Raw genomic sequence first — 20,686 nt, forward strand, 5'->3', positions numbered from 1 at the left:
CTCTGAACTCCCTCTGGCCGTCCCCGTGTCCCGCCGTCCCGGATCATGGGCGCCGCCATCTTGGAAAATGGCGGGCGCATGCACCATGCGCCTGCCGGGAATCTGCGACGCTGCAGATTCATTCATTTATTTTGATCACTGTCACAGTGATCAAAATAAATAAAAAAGTAAATCACCGCCCCCTTATCACCCCCATAGGTAGGGACGTATAATAAAATAAAGAAAATATTTTTATTTTTATTTTTCCATCAGGGTTAGGGCTAGGGCTAGGATTAGGGCTAGGGTTAGAATTAGGTTTAGGGTTAGGGTTGGAATTAGGGTTAGGGTTAGAATTAGGGTTAGGGTTGGAATTAGGGTTAGGGTTGGAATTACGATTAGGGCCAGAATTAGGGTTAGGGCTGGAATTAGGGTTGGGATTACTGTTAGGGTTGTAATTAGGATTAGGATTAGGGCTAGGGGTGGGTTGGGGTTGGGATTACGGTTAGGCTTGTGGTTAGGGTTAGAGTTGGGATTAGGGTTAGGGGTGTGTTGGGGTTAGGGTTGGAGATAGAATTGAGGGGTTTCCACTGTTTAGGCACATTAGGGGGTCTCCAAACGCGACATGGCGCCACCATTGATCCCAGCCAATTTTGCGTTCAAAAAGTTAAACAGTGCTCCCTCCAATTCGAGCCCCGATGTGCGCCCAAACAGTGGTTTACCCCCACATATGGGGTATCACCGTACTCAGGAAAAATTGCACAACAACTTTGGGGGTCTAATTTCTCCTGGTACCCTTGGGAAAATAAAACATTGGGGCTAAATAATTATTTTTGTAGAAAAAAAATTATTTTTTATTTTCACGACTCTGCGTTATAAACATCTGTGAAGCACTCAGGGGTTCAAAGTGCTCACCACACATCTAGATTAGTTCCTTGGGTGGTCTAGTTTCCAAAATGGGGTCACTTGTGAGGGGTTTCCACTGTTTAGGTACATCAGGGGCTCTGCAAACGTCATATGACACCCGCAGACCATTCCATCAAGTCGGCATTTCAAAACATCACTACTTCCCTTCCGAGCCCCAGCGTGTGCCCAAACAGTGGTCCCCCCCCCCCACATATTGGGTACCAGCGTACTCAGGACAACCTGGACAGCAACTTTTGGGGTCCAAATTTATCCTGTTACCCTTGTGAAAATAAAAAATAGTGGGCTAAAAATCATTTTTTGAGGAAAATTTTTTATTATTTTTACGGCTCTGCTTTATAAACTTCTGTGAAGCACTTGGGGGTTCAAAGTGCAGTCACTATGCATCTAGATAAGTTCCTTAGGGGGTCTAGTTTCCAAAATGGGGTCATTTGTGGGGGAGCTCCAAAGTTTAGGCACACAGGGGCTCTCCAAATACGACATGGTGTCCGCTAACGAAGCTAATTTTCCATTCAGAAAGTCAAATGACGCTCCTTCCCTTCTGTGCCCTGCCGTGCGCCCAAACAGTGATTCTCCCCACATATAGGGGTACCAGCGTACTCAGGACAAACTGGACAAAAACTTTTGTGATCCAATTTATCCTGTTACCATTGTGAAAATAAAAAAATAGCGAGCTAAAAAAACATTTTTGAGCAAAAAAAAATTATTTTTTATTTTCACTGCTCTGCATTATAAACTTCTGTGAAGCACTTGGGGGTTCAAAGTGCTCACCACATATCTAGATAAGCTCCTTGGGGGTCTAGTTTCCAAAATAGGGTCACTTGTGGGGGAGTTCCAATGTTTAGGCACACAGGGGCTCTCCAAACGCGACATGGTGTCCGCTAACGATTGGAGCTAATTTTCCAATCAAAAAGTCAAATGGCGCTCCTTCCCTTCTGGGCTCTGCCGTGCGCCCAAACAGTGGTTTATGACCACATATGAGGTATTGGTGTGCTCAGGAGAAATTGCCCAACAAATTTTAGGATCCATTTTAACCTGTTGCCCATGTGAAAATGAAAAAACTGAGGCTAAATAAAATTTATGTGAAAAAAGTACTTTTTTTTTACGGATCAATTTGTAAAGCACCTGGGGGTTCAAAGTGCTCACTATGCATCTAGATAAGTTTCTTGGGGGTTTAGTTTGCAAAATGGGGTCACTTGTGGGGGAGCTCCAATGTTTAGGCGCACAGTGGCTCTCCAAACGCGACATGGCAACTGCTAAATATTCAAGCATATTTTCCATTCAAAAAGTCAAATGGCGCTCCTTCCCTTCTGAGCCCTGTCGTGCGCCCAAACAGTGGTTTATGACCACATATGAGGTATCGGTGTACTCAGGAGAAATTGCCCAACAAAATTTAGGATCCATTTTATCCTGTTACCCATGTGAAAATGATATAATTGATGCAAAAAAAAAATTTATGTTGGAAAAATTAAAATGTCCATTTTTTCCCTCCACGTTGCTTTAGTTCCTGTGAAGCACCAGAAGGGTTAATAATCTTCTTGAATGTAGTTTTGAGTAGCTTGAGAGGTGCAGTTTTTAGAATGGTGTCACTTTTGGGTATTTTCTGCCATATAGACCCCTCAAAGTGACTTCAAATGTGACGTGGTCTCTAAAAAAATGGTTTTGTAAATTTTGCTGTAAAAATGAGAAATCGCTGGTCAAATTTTAACCCTTATAACTTCCTAATAGAAAAAAAATTTGTTTCCAAAATTGTGCTGATGTAAAATAGACATGTTGGAAATGTTATTTATTAACTATTTTGTGTCAGATAACTCTCTGGTTTAACAGAATAAAAATTCAAAATTTGAAAATTGCAAAATTTTCAAAATTTTCGCCAAATTTCCGTTTTTTTCACAAATAAACGCAAAAATTATCGACCTAAATTTACCACTAACATGAAGCCCAATATGTCACGAAAAAACAATCTCGGAATCGCTAGGATGCGTTGAAGCGTTCCTGAGTTATTACCTCATAAAGGGACACTGGTCAGAATTGCAAAAAATGTCCAGGTCATTAAGGTCAAAATAGGCTGGGTCATGAAGGGGTTAAATAAACAATTACAAAAACGGCATTGGGTCCCCCCAATTTTGACAACCAGCCAAGCTGGGGGCTGGTATTCTCAGGCTGATAAGGCACATCTATTAAATGTGCCAATTATGGCGCTTTGCCCAGCTCTACCCACTTGTCCTGTGGCAGTGGCAAGTGGGGTTCATATTTGTGGGGTTGATGTCACCATTGTATTGTCCATACTGGTAGCGTGAATTTTTCTGAATGAAGAGCTAGACCATATCGCTCTTAGTCTTAGGAATGATAGGACCTTGGGGAAGGTGAGGGATGACTGGAAAGTTGTTCATATGGATGTGGCGGACCAGTGATAAGGAGATATGAACGAGAGGCCTTTACGGATCTGTGGAAAGAGGTGATCTGTTGAAATGGAAGCAGACATTGAAAAGGAAGTCAGATAAACCAGACTTGTCACCAAGTCAAAAGTTGCTTTTATTTTATTTTTGCTGCTCTCCTGAATTTTCTGGGTCTTTTTTGTTTGTTTTGAAATGTGCCGTATGATTCAAGGAATATATACAAGGACATGAGAGATGCCTGAAAGATAGGCCAAATGTTGCCATCTGTTCTCAGTATATGCCTGATGAAGGGGCCTTCTGAGCCTTGAAAGCTTGCAAATATAACTTCTCTGGTTAGCCAATAAAGGTATCACTCCTTGAATACTTTTCTCGTTTTTTTTTTTTTATGACTTATAAGGAAAACTTTAATTTCCTATTTAAGTGTTGTTGCATTTTGAACTATTCTGTGAATGTCATGTGATCTGAAGGTTCAGGCTCTACCTTAACTGAATAGTAAAGCAAGGATTTGTCAGCTCCCTGCTCTACCAATATATTCCACTTTGTCCTGAGGACACAGATAAAGACCTCCTTAGAACGTTCCACAAATCCAAGACTGTCCTGCTGCATATTGGAGGTATGCACTGCTTTGCTAAGTGAAACCTGAGTCATTGGGAAAGTGGATGACGAGCTAGCACCTGACCTTGAGAGGTATGCTGTTTAAGTGTAGTTGACTTTGGGTCTGGTGGGATTGTGGGAACAAACCCAAAAGAGGCTGTAGGCGGTCTTGTAGGGATGCGACGAGACTAGGGAGTACATTCTAGTAATTTTTTAGGTCTGTGTTAAGTAGACAGTTGAGGGGGCTTAGTTAAAGTCCTAGAGAGAGTCAGGGAAAGTAAAAGTTGCCTGTCAGTACAGGTTTGAATGGAGAAGACCTAAAATGTGGTCAGAGCAACCTATGGTCAGTGTGCCTACTGAACAGAATTGATAGAGAGATAAAACCCCAGGAGTATAAACTGCTGAAATGCAAGGATTGCGAAAACAGACAAAAAGCTATGGGATTGTTCTAGAGTCACCAGACAAAGGGAGAAATTAATGCAATGGTGTGAGATTGTGCACCCTGAGTTGTTGTAGCCTATGTAAAAGGAACAGAGGCTAAAAGAGCTGCAGTATTTGTTATGTGTGTATCTAGTTCTATTAATTTTGTAAAGCTCAGTTATTTTGTGTATTTGTTACGACTCTGTTGTCTGATAGCCTTCCCTGTCCTTAGCGCTAGGGGTGCCCTAGCTATCCCTGTTTCCCGGATTACTTCTAATGGTGAAGATGCCAGGGCTACGTACCTTGCTGAGCTCCTGAATCTGCCCTAAGTCTGTTCCCTCCCCCAACCCAGGGAAGAGGGGAGTAGTAGTGTATGCAAATACACCAACCAGACTAACAAGTCAATGTGTACAGGGATAAAGGAAAATGCCAATCATACAAATATGCTCTCACAAACAACAAAGGGGAACACCAGGGAGTAAAGGAAGGATAAAATCAAAGTAGGAGAAGAAGAGGATTGTCATACATCCAAAACCAAGCAAACAGTCTTTAGATAAATCCACAAAACGCCTCCTTAAGCAACAAAACTCCTCCAGCTCCTGAACCATGCAACATGAAGATAACTCTGGCAACACCTTCTTGCCAGAGGTTAGTATATATAGGAGAGGAGAGTGGTAGAGTGGTTAACACTGAACAGCTGCAAGCATCAAAGCAGAAAAGCCTCCAGGAGCTCTCAACTGAACTTATTAACACATGCACTGCTAGAAGCAATATGCACTGTTTAATTTGAAGGTAAAGTGCTTCTAATCAGTGCAGGAGTAGGAGAAATCAGACAGCGCGGTCTTCTGGTTCCTCTCTGTCACGGTAAACCCAAGACAGTATCTAGTATCTTTTTTATAGTTCAGTTATAATCTATAATTTGAGTTGCAATCATCATAGTAGTGTTCACTAAAAGTTTGACTGAATTCATTGTCTATAACGGTTTTATTTGCTTAAAGGGGTTTTCCGGCCTATAAGTCTGCAGTCACTCTAGTCAATGCAGACTTGTGAATCCTCACAGTGTGCAGTGCATGTGCTGTTAGGATTCTCTGGTGCTGGCACCAGGAGTGGCATGCATGTGACCCCAAGTATGCGTGTGGTCACATGACAACTAGTCTTGAATACAAGTGAATTGAGCAAGGCCAGACACGTCCAGATGAAATGCGGTTGGAAGTATGCAAATCACATACTTGCAGTTCTGGAACTAGTGTAAGGAGGTGGCGGGGAACCTCATGTGCCTTCTCTCTCCTGGACGCTGTTTGCACGGTTAGATGTGGTACCTCATTGTTATTGATGTGATAGGTAATGTTTATACATTGTGATGTCATGTACTGTTATAGGATTAGAGCTAGAATAGGATCTTAGATAGTATAGGACCATAGTGGGGTAGAATAGAGAGGGGCACATTAGAGATAGAGAACAGCATAAGAATAGAGTAGGAGATAGGCAGCACAGGGGTTAACTAAATGCGGGGAGCAGCACAGATCAGGGAAGTATAGTCAGGATACTTCCAAATTAGAGTGAGAAGCCCAGGTAGCCTACTCAAGTGCAGGGTGCATGCAGTGCAGGAGACAGTTACAGGCCGTGGGGCTAAAACTGCGGATGGCACTAATGAGCCCCAGGCTGGAGCGTAGTGCAAACAGGCACCAGCTCAGCAGGACCATCCTCAGGAAGGTTCCGGGGTCTATGATCGGGGTGGGAGTAGTTAGGATGGCACTCCCGGCACCTTTCCCGATTGGAACCGGATGACGGGCTGACAGGGAGCTGGTGACGCAGGAAGTATTGATGGGACATGGCTTGTCCACAGAGATGGCAGGGATTGTCAGGAGAACAGAAAGAGAGGATATAGAAAGAATGGAGTCTGCCTGGAAGGCAGGGAAAGTGCAGGATATGCGGCTATATGTGAATTGTGCTGCCAAAGTGATGAGTGCTGATGTTATCAGTAAAGTTGCACTGTTTGAAAAGGACTGTGACTCTGTAGTGTTTTAGGGAACCTGGAAACACGAAGCTGGAGTGAAAGAGACCGAAGGACTCCAGCAACTGAAGTGAGTACTCAGAACATAATTTTCGATCCTGCAAAAAGAACAAATCTTTGTAAATAACAGGGCTATTTAACAGATAGTCTCTCCAAACCTTTAAAGGGAACTTGTCAGCAGGATTGTGCACAGTAACCTACAGACAGTGTCAGGTCTGTGCCATTATACTGATTACAATGATACCTTGGTTGATGAAATCCATCTTGTGGTTGTTGTTTAATCTTTATTTTCAGATTTCAGTCTGTCAGGGTTCTTTATGTGGTGCTCTGCTTAGGTATTCATACTGACGAATTATTTTCCGATTCATTTCATAAAACATATTGTAAAACATAACCACAGACTAATTTTAGTCTTAGCTCTTCACACATCTGCGTTGCTGTTGCAGATACTATCAAGGATGCCAGAGCGAGGGTTGCTGTTTACTTTGGTAAAATAATTAATACCATGCCATAAATCCGATCCAATTAAAGCCAATGGAGTCTGCTGGGTGCCATTTTTGCCTGTCAAGCCGTAGACCAATCACTTTGCATTACAAAAGCATATCCTGAAAGATGCAAGGGAAAGTTGAAGTTCACATCTCAGAGAATGCTGAAAGTTTTATTTTGAGTTTAGTCAATTACCCGGAAAAATCATGGTGATGTAAGGAGATAGCCAAGTGAGAAGATGTGTGGCGCCCATGAGGGTTCAGTCACCACAGAGGTACTGCACCTCCTCCTGAGGTGTGGTGCCCCACCATCCAGGTAAGGTGGAGACACCTGACCACACTCCAACACCTGCATCCCACACAACACAGTAGTGCAGCAAATCACCATTTGGTGGCTCCCTGCTTGGAACACGAAGAGTGCTGGGAGGCGGGTGGAGCTTAGTTGGCACAAAAAGAGCGGGAAGAGTTTAGGATTTAGTCAGTCTGACTAGGTCAGTCTGTGAGAGGAGATTCCCTGAGTGGGATGGATGAAGGAAGTGCTGCAGCCGACCTCAGTGACCTGGGTCCGCTGGCACAGGAAAGGGACATTGATGGAAAGCCTGACTCTCTCCATAAGAAAGAAGGATTAGTACGGAACGTAAGGAGAGGAGGACTAAGGATTAGGGTTAGAGCAGAACCCTTCCCAAGTTCACAGCGCAAGGCAGGGGTCCGGTCCCCGAGGTTGTATGGATACTAATGGTCCTGCAGCAGACACCGGAGGAATAGAAGTTGTCACCACTTTATTCCCACACAAGACTTTGGGGCACAACAGCAACGTGAGTGAGCCGGGACTTGGTAGCAAGGAGTCCCCGAAGCAGGCTACAGCTGTCTGCCGTACAAGTAGAGTTCATAGGAACATCTGACAGGAGGAACTCCAGTTTAACTCAGTACTGTGAATACTTCACTTTAGGCACAAAAAGGGAGACGTTCAGAAAAGGCACATGTTGGCGGAGTGTTGGAAGGGAGCACTTCATCTTGCCTGGAGGTTGGCTGAGCCCATGACCCGGAGGACACGGCACAGATACGGGCACCTGTATTCAAAACAGACTGTGAGTAAAGCTTTGGAACTACATGCCCTGGTGTCCTCTGCTTATTCCTGTGCCAACCCACTAAGCACTGCTACATCTTTGTGCCTAACACTGCACGATCCACGTCTCCCGTCACTTCACCTACTCTGCCCTGGGACTACAGCCCTACCTGTGGAGGGCTACACCATCATTGCTGCACTATACCATCTGTCCCAGAGGATCTGTCTGCAGCGTTGGCTTAACATCTCCCTTGCCGAACACCACAGGTGGCGTCACGACTCATTTATTCACAAACTTTAATCATCACCCACAAGCTCGACATCCCGCTTTTACAATGGACGCCCAGGGCCACGGACTGGGTCACTGCCGCTGTGACACTTCTCTCTGAGATACCGGCCCAGTACCGAGTACCCCACTGCCCTGGGAGGGCGATCCAGATACAAACAGTAAATGCCTAACAGAGTGTCTCCAAGTGGACACTGCCATTTGCTGGTCAGATATGATAGAGAAACGAAAAGCAGAAAGCGTTACATTGGCAGGAACTCAACATTGAAGTGCATGTTCCCTCAGGAAAGAGACTGGAGGAGACACTGAGTCAGGTGACAGCTATAGTGCAGTTAATATTATAAAAGGCCCAGGAAGGTTGAGAAGGGGAAGAGTCACCAACTGTACCTGAAGCAGGATGGTCGTGAGAGCAGTGGAGTTGCCTTATAACTGCCATTACGAGAGACCAGACCCGAGTAAAGGAATCAAGAGAGCAAAACTGAGTGAAGACTCGAGAGAAACCGGACCTTAGTGAAGACTCAAGACAGACCAGAGCTGGGAGAGTTGGGCAGTGTCAGGGCTGAGAGAGATGACTAGGCCGCAGTAGAGGGACATTCGTGTGAGCTGTCACTTTCAGTGTACAGTACACATAAGGTACAAAGTGGGGACCGGGGCTGTGGTTCAGGGAACGAAGGCAGCCAGTGTGACAAGAGAGCTGAGTAACTTACCAATCTAAGACTTGCAGCCTAGCGGGTAGCATATGACATTTTACGTGGACTAGGGAGTGACAGTGACAGGCTCGATAGTCATAGTAATGTCTTTTTCATGAGGATATTAAGACTAAGACTTCACTGATGATAACAGTTGCTTAATTGCAATAATAGAACAACAGTGTGTATAAAGCATTGTGCCAACATCCTGTTTATTCAAATTGCTGTATTTGCCTTGTAGCATAATTTGCTTCATTTTCACCTTTTGCATTATCCCCTGATATTGTGCCTATGGCACCCTTCTAATTCTGTTAATCGAATAAATAGTTGTTGGTTTAAATACCACTGTCTCATTTTTTTCTGCACTTTTGCATCTGCGTATCTCTTAACAGTGAGACAAAGACTGTTGAGGCAGATGGCTTACGTGTAGTTAGGCTTGTGTCCAGCAAAGACCATTATATATTTTTGCATCAGAATGAGAAGAAACATCAATTCTGAAAAGTAGAAATATTATTTTTAAAAGTTATTAAATTTAGCACGTTACCTGAGCAACAGGAAAAAGTCACCAACAGAAGTATGTAGATGTTCATCTTCCTTGCAGGACGCAACAACTGACATAAATGTACTATATACAGATGCTTTAAGTCTATACCTCTGCCTGACCACACCACTGGTAAATTATTAACATATTTGAGAGATTTGTACTTTTGACCATAATCATGTAGATAATGATATAGTCAAACATTGCATCAGTTTTCTGCAATTTTTAAAGGAAACTTGACAGATAATTTATGCTGCTTGAACCATAAGCAACATCAATCACAGACTTCCTCTTCATCATTATGGATTGCCCGCCAGGGCAGCGAGGTACTCGGTACCGGGCCGGTATCTCAGAGGGAAGTGTCACAGTAGCGGTGACCCGGTCCGTGGCCCTGGGCGTCCATGTAAAAGGGGTTGAAGCGTGGCTGGTTAAAGTTTATGAGTGGATGATATGTGACGCCACCTGTGGTGCTCGGCAATAAAGGGGTTAAGCCGACTCTGCAAACAGATCCTCTGGGACAGATGGTGTGGTGCAGCAATGATGTTGTAGCCCTCCACAGGCAGGGGTGCAGTCCCAGGGCAGAGTAGATGAAGAGGATAGGTGTTGAGGAAGAGGGTGGAGTGTCTGGCACAGATATGTAGCAGTGATGGAGAGTTTGGAGGAAGAAGGCAAGGACACAATAGGGTGCAGTTTCTTTTACCTTTACTTTGCTTGGTAAATGCAGTCCAGAATTCTGTCATGATCTCAGTGCAGGTTTTTGAGCTGCACGTCAGGGGTTAATGTCTGGAGCTCAGTGCAGGTTTTGACCTGCACACATGGTGTTAATGATGGTGGCCTCTTTCTGGTTCTGGGAGAGCTTCTTAAACCCCTGGGAAGCTTCAGTCCCTGCCAGTTATACTTCTGCCTTTGGCCGAGTGTGCTGACCCCTGTGTGCCTGTGCCTGTTTGTTGCTATAGCTTGTTTATATGGTTCTGACCCGGTTCTGTTTCCCGTTGTGAGTTTGCCTGTTGATTCTGTACTGCGTTATTATCTCTGTGTATGACTCATTGCCTGTGACCTGACTACTCTCTGCTCACCCCTTTGGTACCTTGCAGCTATCTCTGTGTTTGACTCATTGGCTACATCCTGACTATGCTCCCTGTCTATGCCCCTTGGTAACTTTGTCTCGCAGTTACCCTGCTAGGAGTTCTCTTGCAGCTCCTAGCTCTCTGGAGTTTAGACCACGCCCCCAGCAGTCATGTGCTTCAGGTCCTGCGGCTCTGCAGTACGCATCTACCCGGCTGCTGCCCGCTCCACAGGTATCGTTGAGCACAGTTCGCTTTACTCAGGACACGTGCACTGGCTCAGTGAGCAAGTTCAGTGCGGTGTTCCTGACAAATTCCAGATTACAGATTGAACAGAGGCTGGCCGGCCTGGAAGCATCTTAGGAATCTCTCTATCAGATGGGTTGTGTAGTCTCCTTTCTAGCGCTTATCTTAGGTACTTGCAGTACTGTATTACACTGAAGTTCCACTTGCTTGTTCTCATTTAGAACTCCCTCGTATGGCAGACAGCTGTAGCCTTCTTCTTCTTCTGGCTCACCCGTTGCTGTTGTGCCTCCGAGTCTTATATGAGAACAGAGCATTTACAGCTTCCTATTCCTCCGGTTTCTGCTGCAGGAACATCAGTATCCATACAACCTTGGAGACCGGGCTCCAGATCATGCGCTATAGCTAGAAGTGAGCACTCAACTCTGCTCAATCTTCCAGCTCCTCTCCTCCACATCCACACACGTTGCCCTCCTCACACAAACTCCTAATTTCCCCTTCCTGGCCCCCAGAGAGTAGCTCTTCCCCCAGTTTTGGTTCAGAGCTCCCTCTGCTGGCCTGGAATGAGAACTGTGTTGTGTGTTGTGATTAACTGACAGAGAGATTCTTCATTGCTTCCAAGCATGACATCACACTCCCTGGGAGGAAGGTAATGCCACTGTGGCGACCATACTCCTGGTGGCGCCACAATTATACTGGAGTATGTGGATCGCCCTCCCAGGGCTGGCGGGGTATTTAGTACCGGGCCTGATGAGCTTCAATGGGAGATGTCACGGTAGCTGGGACCCGGCCCGTGGCCCTGAGCGCCCATTGTAAAAGGGGAAAAGTTCAGTGTGATTAAAGTTTATGAATGATTCGTGACGCCACCTGTGGTGTTCAGCAATGAAGATGTTAAGCCGACGCTGCAGACAGATCCTCTGGGACAGATGGTGTGGTGCAGCAAGGATGTTATAGCCCTCCACAGACAGGGCTGTAGTCCCAGGGCAGTGTAGGTGAAGTGACAAGTAGATGGTGCAGTGTCAGGCGCGGAGGGGGGGGACGTAGCAGTGCTGAGTAGGTTGACGCCGGAATAAGTGGAGGACACCAGGGCATGTAGTCCCAAAGCTTTACTCACAGTCTGTTGTGGTACAAGGGCCTGCATCCGTGCCGTGTTCTCCGGGTCAGGAGCTCAGCCAACTTCCAGGCAAGGTGAAGTTTTCCTTTCCAACACTCCGCCAACATGTGCCTTTTCTGAACGTCTCCCTCTTAGCGCCTAGAGTGAAGTACTCACAGTACTGAGTTACACTGGAGTTCCTCCTATCAGATGTTCCTATGAACTCTACTTGTACGGCAGACAGCTGTAGCCTGCTTCGAGGACTCCTTACTACCTAGTCCCGGCTCACTCACGATGCTGTTGTGCCCCCAAGTCTGGTGTGGCAATAAAGTGGTGACAACTTCTATTCCTCCGGTGTCTGCTGCAGGACAATTAATATCCAAACAACCTCGGGGACCGGACCCAGGCCTTGCGCTGTGAACTGGGGAAGGGTTCTGCTCTAACCCTAGTCCCTTTCTTCTCCTCACGTTCCGTACAAATCCTTTCCTTCTTATGGAGAGAGTCAGGCTTTCTATCAATGTCCCTTTCCTGTGCCAGCGGACCCAGGTCACTGAGGTCGGCTGCAGCACTTCCTTCCCTCCATCCCACTCAGGGGATCTTCTCTCCTCCTCTGACTCCGTCAGACTGCCCAAATCCAAAACTCTTCCTGCTCTTTTGGTGCAACCTAAACTCCACCCGCCTCCCAGCACGCTTCGTGTTCCAAGCCGGGAGCCACCAAAGGGTGCATTGCTACACTACTATGTTGTGTGGGATGCAGGTGTTGGAGTGTGGTCAGGTGTCTCCACCTTACCTGGATGGTGGGGCACCACACCTCAGGAGGAGGTGCAGTACCTCTGTGGCAACTGAACCCTCAGGGGCGCGACATATGCTTCAATCTGAACCTCAGCTTCTTCTGACCCCCATCTGAGTGAAGAGGTCTCTCCCTACACAGGCATACATAGGAAGAGACCTGTCTGTTTACGGGAGCAGAGTAGGGATAAGCTACTTGGGACAGGACTCTTAAACTATTAATCCTAGTGATAGTGACTGTGTAGAAAAATGTATAAATGTATCTAATGAATATTTATTTATTACAGTGTGTATTAAACATCAGCCACAATCGTCTTAATTAAAGGGTTTCTCTTAGAAGATGTCAGTGGTCTGTGACCTGTGGCCAGAGACGTGGAGTTGCGTCTGAAGTTAGTATTGCATGGAGTTGAAGTTGAAAGAATTGTACCAACTCCAATCCTGGCTTCAAAATAAAAATATTAAAAGGGAATCTGTCAGCAGATTGGTGCTATATAATCTTAAATCAGCAGGAGATAGAGGCTGAGACACAGAATTCGGGGATGTGTCACTTGTCAAAGTGCGTGCTGTTGCTTACTAACTGTGAAGGATTTATCACTAAGAGATTAATATTGCCAGACTAGTCCGGCAACACCCCCTTCTGTGATAAGCAGCTCACTGTCTATGAACTTTATGCACAGAGATAATAAACCCGTCTGTCTCACCATAATAACGAAAACAGGAGAGCAGAAACAACACAATTGAAAACACTTTTAAAATATCCTTTTATCTAATATATAAAGCTCAAGTGTGTGTATGTATGTATGTATATATGTTCGGGATTGGCATCCGCACCGTCGCAGCTACAGTCATAAAATTTGCCAAAGTCACACGTCTGGACCCCGAGAGTGTCCTAGGTTATGTTGTGAGGCGAAATTTTAACCCCGCGCGTTGCAATTCACCAAACAATTTTGCCCCTATCTACATAATGGGGGAAAAGTGTGTGTGTATCAAGCCCCGCCCCTCATTATGATGTCATAATGGTTGCCATGGCGACGCTGATGTCATCATAGGTTGCAAGCCTCGCCGCTCATTATGATGTCATAATGGTTGACTATGGGAAGGAGGATGTGTGATGGGTATATGGGCACTGGACTATGGGATGGAGGATATGTATGACGGGTATATGGGCACGGGACTATGGGCTGGAGAATGTGTGATGGGTATATGGGCACTGGACTATGGGATGGAGGATATGTATGACGGGTATATGGGCACGGGACTATGGGATGGTGGATATGTATGATGGGTATATGGGCACGGGACTATGGGATGGAGGATATGTATGATGGGTATATGGGCATGGGACTATGAGATGAAGGATGTGTGATGGGTATATGGGCACTCGACTATGGGATGGCGAATATGTATGACGGGTATATGGGCACGGGACTATGGGATGGCGGATATGTATGATGGGTATATGGGCACGGGACTATGGGATGGAGGATATGTATGATGGGTATATGGGCACGGGACTATGGGATGGAGGATGTGTGATGGGTATATGGGCACGGGACTATGGGATGGAGGATGTGTGATGGGTATATGGGCACTGGACTATGGGATGGAGGATATGTATGACAGGTATATGGGCACGGGACTATGGGATGGCGGATATGTATGATGGGTATATGGGCATGGGACTATGGGATGGAGGATGTGTGATGGGTATATGGGCACGGGACTATGGGATGGAGGATGTGTGATGGGTATATGGGCACTGGACTATGGGATGGAGGATATGTATGACTGGTATATGGGCACGGGACTATGGGATGGCAGATATGTATGATGGGTATATGGGCATGGGACTATGGGATGGAGGATATGTATGATGGGTATATGGGAACGGGACTATGGGATGGAGGATGTGTATGACAGGTATATGGGCACGGGACTATGGGATGGCGGATATGTATGATGGGTATATGGGCATGGGACTATGGGATGGAGGATATGTATGATGGGTATATGGGCATGGGACTATGAGATAAAGGATGTGTGATGGGTATATGGCCACTCGACTATGGGATGGAGGATATGTATGACGGGTATATGGGCACGGGACTATGGGATGGCGGATATGTATGATGGGTATATGGGAACGGGACTATGGGATGGAGGATATGTATGATGGGTATATGGGCACTCGACTATGGGATGGCGAATATGTATGATGGGTATATGGGCATGGGCCTATGGGATCGTGGATATGTATGATGGGTTTATGGGCACAGGACTATGGGATGAAGGATAATTATAATTTGCTATTACTAACCAAAGTTAGTTACTATGCCCGGGCAGCGCCGGGCTCTTCAGCTAGTTTACCATAAAATTAAAACAAAAAATACAAATGAACAAACTTAATAACCTCCGTTGTAGGACACAATCAAGGCTATGCACTCCTTTAACCACACTATATGCAAGCAGGAAAATAACTGGTTATAATAAGTTGTATGTATATGGAATCAAATCCCTCTGGTCGCTTAGTACACCAATGAGAAAAAGAGCGCCCCACACTGACAGGCTAACATGTGGCCCAGCAATACACCATAGCCCATATATGCCGGCGTGCAAAAGGAGCACCCAATAGTCATCCCTAATTATAAACGACCATGTCACAGACAAAAGGATTTCTCCTGAAAAAACTCACATGTGTGGAGTGTGTGCCGCGTGTCCCTCACCCCTTTATACACAGAGAGCCTGGTGTGGGCGTGGTTAGGTTTCTCAGTTCAGTTTCATTTTAAATCTACAATGTCTGATTGTGTCCAATCCGCTCCAGTAAACTAAGTGACACATCGTTGTAGGGTATGTGCACACATAGTTTTTTGTCTCTGCGGATTTTGTAGAGAAAACCGCAGGAAATCCGCAGGAGAAAGTGCTGCGGTTTTTCTGCGGTTTATCTGCGGATTATCTGCGTTTTTTCTGCGGTTTTGCCCTGCGGTTTTACACCTCATAATGGATGAGGTGTAAAACCGCAGCGTTTCTGCACCAAACAATTGACATGCTGCGGATTGTAAACCGCAGCAAAACCGCGCGGAAAAAAACGCAGCATGTGCCCAGCTTTTTTTGATTTCCATAGGAAATAAAGGTACTGTACAACGCAGCAAAATCTGCTGCGTTTCTGCAGAGCCAAAAACGCTGCGGAAACGCAGCAGAAACCGCAAAGTGTGCACATACCCGTATTCAGTTTCTCCTTACCTACATTAGGGTATGTGCACACTTTGCGGTTTCTGCTGCGTTTCCGCAGCGTTTTTGGCTCTGCAGAAACGCAGCAGATTCTGCTGGTTGTACAGTACCTTTATTTCCTATGGAAATAAAAAAAAGCTGTGCACATGCTGCGTTTTTTTCCGCGCTGTTTTGCTGCGGTTTTCAAAACGCAGCATGTCAATTGTTTGGTGCAGAAACGCTGCAGTTTTACACCTCATCCATTATGGCTGTGTGCACACGGTGCGGTTTCTGCTGCGTTTCCGCAGCGGTTTTGCCGCTGCGGAAACGCAGTAGTTCCGCTGACCAAGTACAGTACAATGAAACCCTATGGGGTTTCAAAAACGCTGTGCTGACGGTGCGGTTTTTTCCGCGCGGTTTTGCTGCGGTTTACAAACCGCAGCATGTCAATTGTTTGTGCGGTTTCCGCAGCGGTTTCATACCTCTACCATAGTAGAGGTGTGAAACCGCAGGGCAAAACCGCAGACCAAAACGCAGGAAAACCGCAGGTCACTTTACCTGCGGTTTTACCTGCGTTTCCGCGCGGAAAAAACCGCAGCGGAATCCGCAACGTGTGCACATAGCCTTAGAGGTGTAAAACCGCAGGGCAAAACCGCAGAAAAAACGCAGATAAACCGCAGAAAAACCGCAGCACTTTGTCCTGCGGATTTCCTGCAGTTTTCTCTACAAAATCCGCAGAGACAAAAAACTATGTGTGCACATACCCTAACACTGCTCTCAGATGAGATAACAAAAACCTGTTGACAGATTCCCTTTAAAGGGCTTCTCCAGAATTAGAAATAAATAAATCAATAAAAATTATTAGAAATAAATTGCTAATATTTTTAATTAGCAAATATTTGATTTGTTTATAGCACATCTTCGATGGCCTCCGTCTTATTACTCTGATATGAATCTGTCCAGAATCTAAAGAAAGAAAAGCAAAAAGCGGCTCTTCATATTGTAAAATAAAATAAAAAGGGGGGAAGCCAGTGCTGCCTATGGTCAGAACGCAATACATAAAGTGCAGATGAACATATTGATTTCTAACTGTACTTTAAAATGAGACCTTTAGCAAACAATTGATCAATTCTTTTAGCCACCCCGCCACGCCAAGGCATTCTCATATGGGGCAGTCCTACTACGTTTTTTATATTCGCTGTGCCATTACGGCCTCCTAAATGTATTAAAAGCAAGACTGTATAAAATGCAAGCGTACCTGAAGCGTTTCTGAATCACTCCCATGGCGCCAGAAGGACAAGCGCAGATAAAGGCCAACCAAGTCCGGACATGGACAATTCAGATCTGACCTCCACACTGCCAGGCCAGCAACCACAGATGAAGGGTGAAACAGCCCAGACACAGGTGCATAATCAAATAGAGCCTGGGGGAGCGTAGTGCTGCTGTATGTGTGTAAAGCAGCCTAGATCAATCACAATAAAGACAGACAGAATGGCATGCATAACCCAGTGCGCACGGCAAAAAGTGGTGGTCAGCCACAAGCCAATATCAAATAAAAAGGGGGGGAAGTCAGCGCTGCCAATGGTCAGAACACAATACATAAAGTGCACATGCACATATTGATTTCTAATTGTACTTTAAAATGGTACATTTAGCAAACAATTGATCAATTCTTTGAGCCACCCCACAACGCCAAGGCATTCTCATATGGGGCAGTCCTAGTCTACGTTTTTTATATTCGCTGTGCCATTATGGCCTCCTAAATGTATTAAAAGCAAGACTGTATAAAATGCAAGTGTGGCGCCCCTGAGGCTCAGTTGCCACAGAGGTACTGCACCTTCTTCTAAGGTGTGGTGCCCCACCATCCAGGTAAGGTGGGAACTCCTGACCACGCTCCAACACTCGCACCCCACACAACAGGGTAGTTCAGCAAAGCCACATTGCGGCTCCTTGCTTAGAGTGTAGCAGAGCACCTTTGGTGGCTCCCTGCTTGGAACACGAAATGTGCTGGGAGGTGGGTGGAGTTGAGAATGCATAAAAGAGTGGGAAGGTTTAGGATTTTGTGGTTCAGTCAGTCAGTGAGTCAGAGGGAGTCACTCAGAGAGGAGTGAGGAAAGGAGATCCCTGAGAGAGGGATGGAGGAAGGAGTGCTGCAGCAGACCTGAGTGACCCGGGTCTGCTGGCACGGGAAAGGAAAGAAGGAGAAAGACATTGAACTGAAGCCTGAGCTTCCATAGGAAAGAAAGACAAGTACGGAACGTAGGAGAATAAGGGAACACAGAGGACATGGGTTAGAGGAAGAACCCTGCCTAGAAGTTCTAAGCGCAAGGCCGGGACCCGGTCCCTGAGGTTGTATGGACACTAATGGTTCTGCAGCAGACACCGGTGGAGTAGTGGGCTATAAATGCACTACTCCCATCTAAGCATCTAAGACTTGGGGGCACAACAGCAACATGGATAGAGAGCCGGGACTCAGGAGTAAGGAGTCCCCGAAGCAGGCTACAGCTGTCTGCCGTACAAGTAGAGTTCTTGGGAACATCTGATAGGAGGAACTCCAGTGTAACTCAGTACTAGGAGATCTTCACAATAAAAGGCGCTATAAGAGGAGACGTTCAGAAAGGCACATGTTGGCGGAGTGTGGGAATGGAGCATTCCATCTTGCCTGGAGGTTGGCTGAGTCCCTGACCCGGAGGACATGGCACGGAGGCAGGCACCTGTGTGTACTACAGACTGTGAGTAAAGCTTTGGAACTACAAGCCCTGGTGTCCTCCATTGATTCTTGCGCCAACACACCCAGCACCGCTACATCTGGATACCAGCTTCTACACCGCCTGCGCCTGTCCTCTTCCCCTACATCCACACAGCCCTGGGGCTACAGCTCCACCTGTGGGGAGCTTCACCATCTTGGCTGCAACCCATCACCAGCCCCGGAGGATCTTCAAGCAGCGTCGGCCTAACATCTCACTTGCCGAACACCACAGGTGGCGTCACAAACTATTCCATCTAACTACATTCTACCATTCACAATTCCCTCCAGTGCTTGGGCGCCCATGGCCACGGTCAGGGTCACTGCTGCTGTGACACATCCCACTGATACCGGCCCGGTACCGAGTACCCCACGGCCCTGGGAGGGCGACCCACAAGTGTACCTGAAGCGTTTCTGAATCACTCCCATGGCACCAGCCCTACCCTCCCTCAGACTCTATTTGATTATGTGGGTCGCCCTCGCTGGCTTCGCCCAGGGCTGTGGAGTACTTGGCACCGAGCCAGTGTCAGGGGAATGGTGTTGTCACAGCAGCGGTGACCCGGTCTGTGGTCCTGGGTGCCCAATATCAATGGCGGTGATGTTTGTATGTTTGTATGGAAAGTTCGTGACGCCACCCGTGGTATTTGGCAAGTAAGATGGTAAGCCAACGCTGCTTGCAGGTCCACTGGGACTGATGGTGTGATGCAGCAAAGATGGTATAGCTCCCCACAGGTGGAGCTGTAGTCCCAGGGCAGTGTATAGGTGCGATGAAGGAGTGGGAGGCACCGAATGGTGTTGATGTTGATACCCTGATGTAGCGGTGCTGGTGTGGGAATGAATGGAGGACACCAGAGCTTGCAGTTTCAAAGCTTTACTCACAGTTCGTAGTGCACACAGGTGCCTGCTTCGGTACCGTGTCCTGCGGGGCAGAGGCCCAGCCAACCTCCAGGCAAGTTAAGACTCTCCCTGCCAGCATCCCGCCAACATGTGCCTTCCTGAACGACTCCTCTATTGCGCCTTTTTGTGTGAAGAGCTCCAGTACCGTGGTTCTCTGAAGTTCCTCCTGTCAGATGTTCCTAACAACTCTCTCACTTGTATGACAGACAGCTGTAGCCTGCTTCAGGGACTCCCTTCTCCTGAATCCCGGCTGTCTATCCGTTTCGCTGTTGTGTCCCAAGTCTTGGTTGGGAGTAATGCATTTACAGCCAACTACTCCACCGGTGTCTGCTGCAGAACCATAAGTGTCCATGCAACCTCGGGGACCGGGCCCCGGCCTTGCGCTGAGAACCTATAGGCAGGGTTCCTATCCAACCCACTCCTCCTCTCTGTTCTCTCTCCACTTCATTCCGTACTTGTCTTTCTCTCTTATGGAAATGCAGGTTACAGTTCTACGTCTCTCCTCCTTCCTTTCCCGTGCCAGCTGGCTCAGGTCACTGAGGCAGCTGCAGCACTCCTTCCTCCATCCCTTCTTCCAGGGACCTCTGGGACTCGCCCCAGACTCTCCTCTCTCAGCCTCCCCTCTCAGGGACTGACCTCAGACAGTCCTCTACTGAGACTGCCCTGTGAATCCATCTTTCCCAGTCTTTCATACTAACTCCACCCACCTCCCAGCACATCTCATGTTACGAAGCAGGGTTCCACGAAAGGTGCTCTGCTACACCCTGAGCCTAAAGCTGCAATGTGGCCCTGCTGAACTATCCTGTGTGTGGGATGCAGGTGTTGGAGTGTGGCAGGGAGTTCCCACCTTACCTGGATGGTGGGGCACTAAACCTTAGGAGAAGGTGCAGTACCTCTGTGGCGACTGAGCCTCAGGGGCGCCACATTATGCACCTGTGTTTGGGCCTGTTTCACCCTTCTTCTATGGTTGCTGGATTGGCAGTGTGTAGGTCAGATCTGAAATGTCCATGTCTGGACCTGGTTGGCCTTTATCTTGTCAAAACGACACATGCGGATGCGTTAGCATACATCCGCATGGCCTGCGTACACAATGTTAAAGATAGGGCACGCAGGACGCATGCAGACGTAGGCAGAGCTGAAGGAAGAGGTGCGGCAGTGGGCAGGGCTTTACGGAGGAAGAAAGAAGGAAGTAGGCTGCCATCCGCAGTCCTGCCAAATGCTAGTGTGAAGCCAGCCTGATTTATGTAGATTAT

This window comes from Dendrobates tinctorius, unplaced genomic scaffold (assembly GCF_039654945.1).
Source record: "Dendrobates tinctorius isolate UK_male_01 unplaced genomic scaffold, ASM3965494v1 ptg000056l, whole genome shotgun sequence".
Lineage (NCBI taxonomy): Eukaryota > Metazoa > Chordata > Amphibia > Anura > Dendrobatidae > Dendrobates > Dendrobates tinctorius.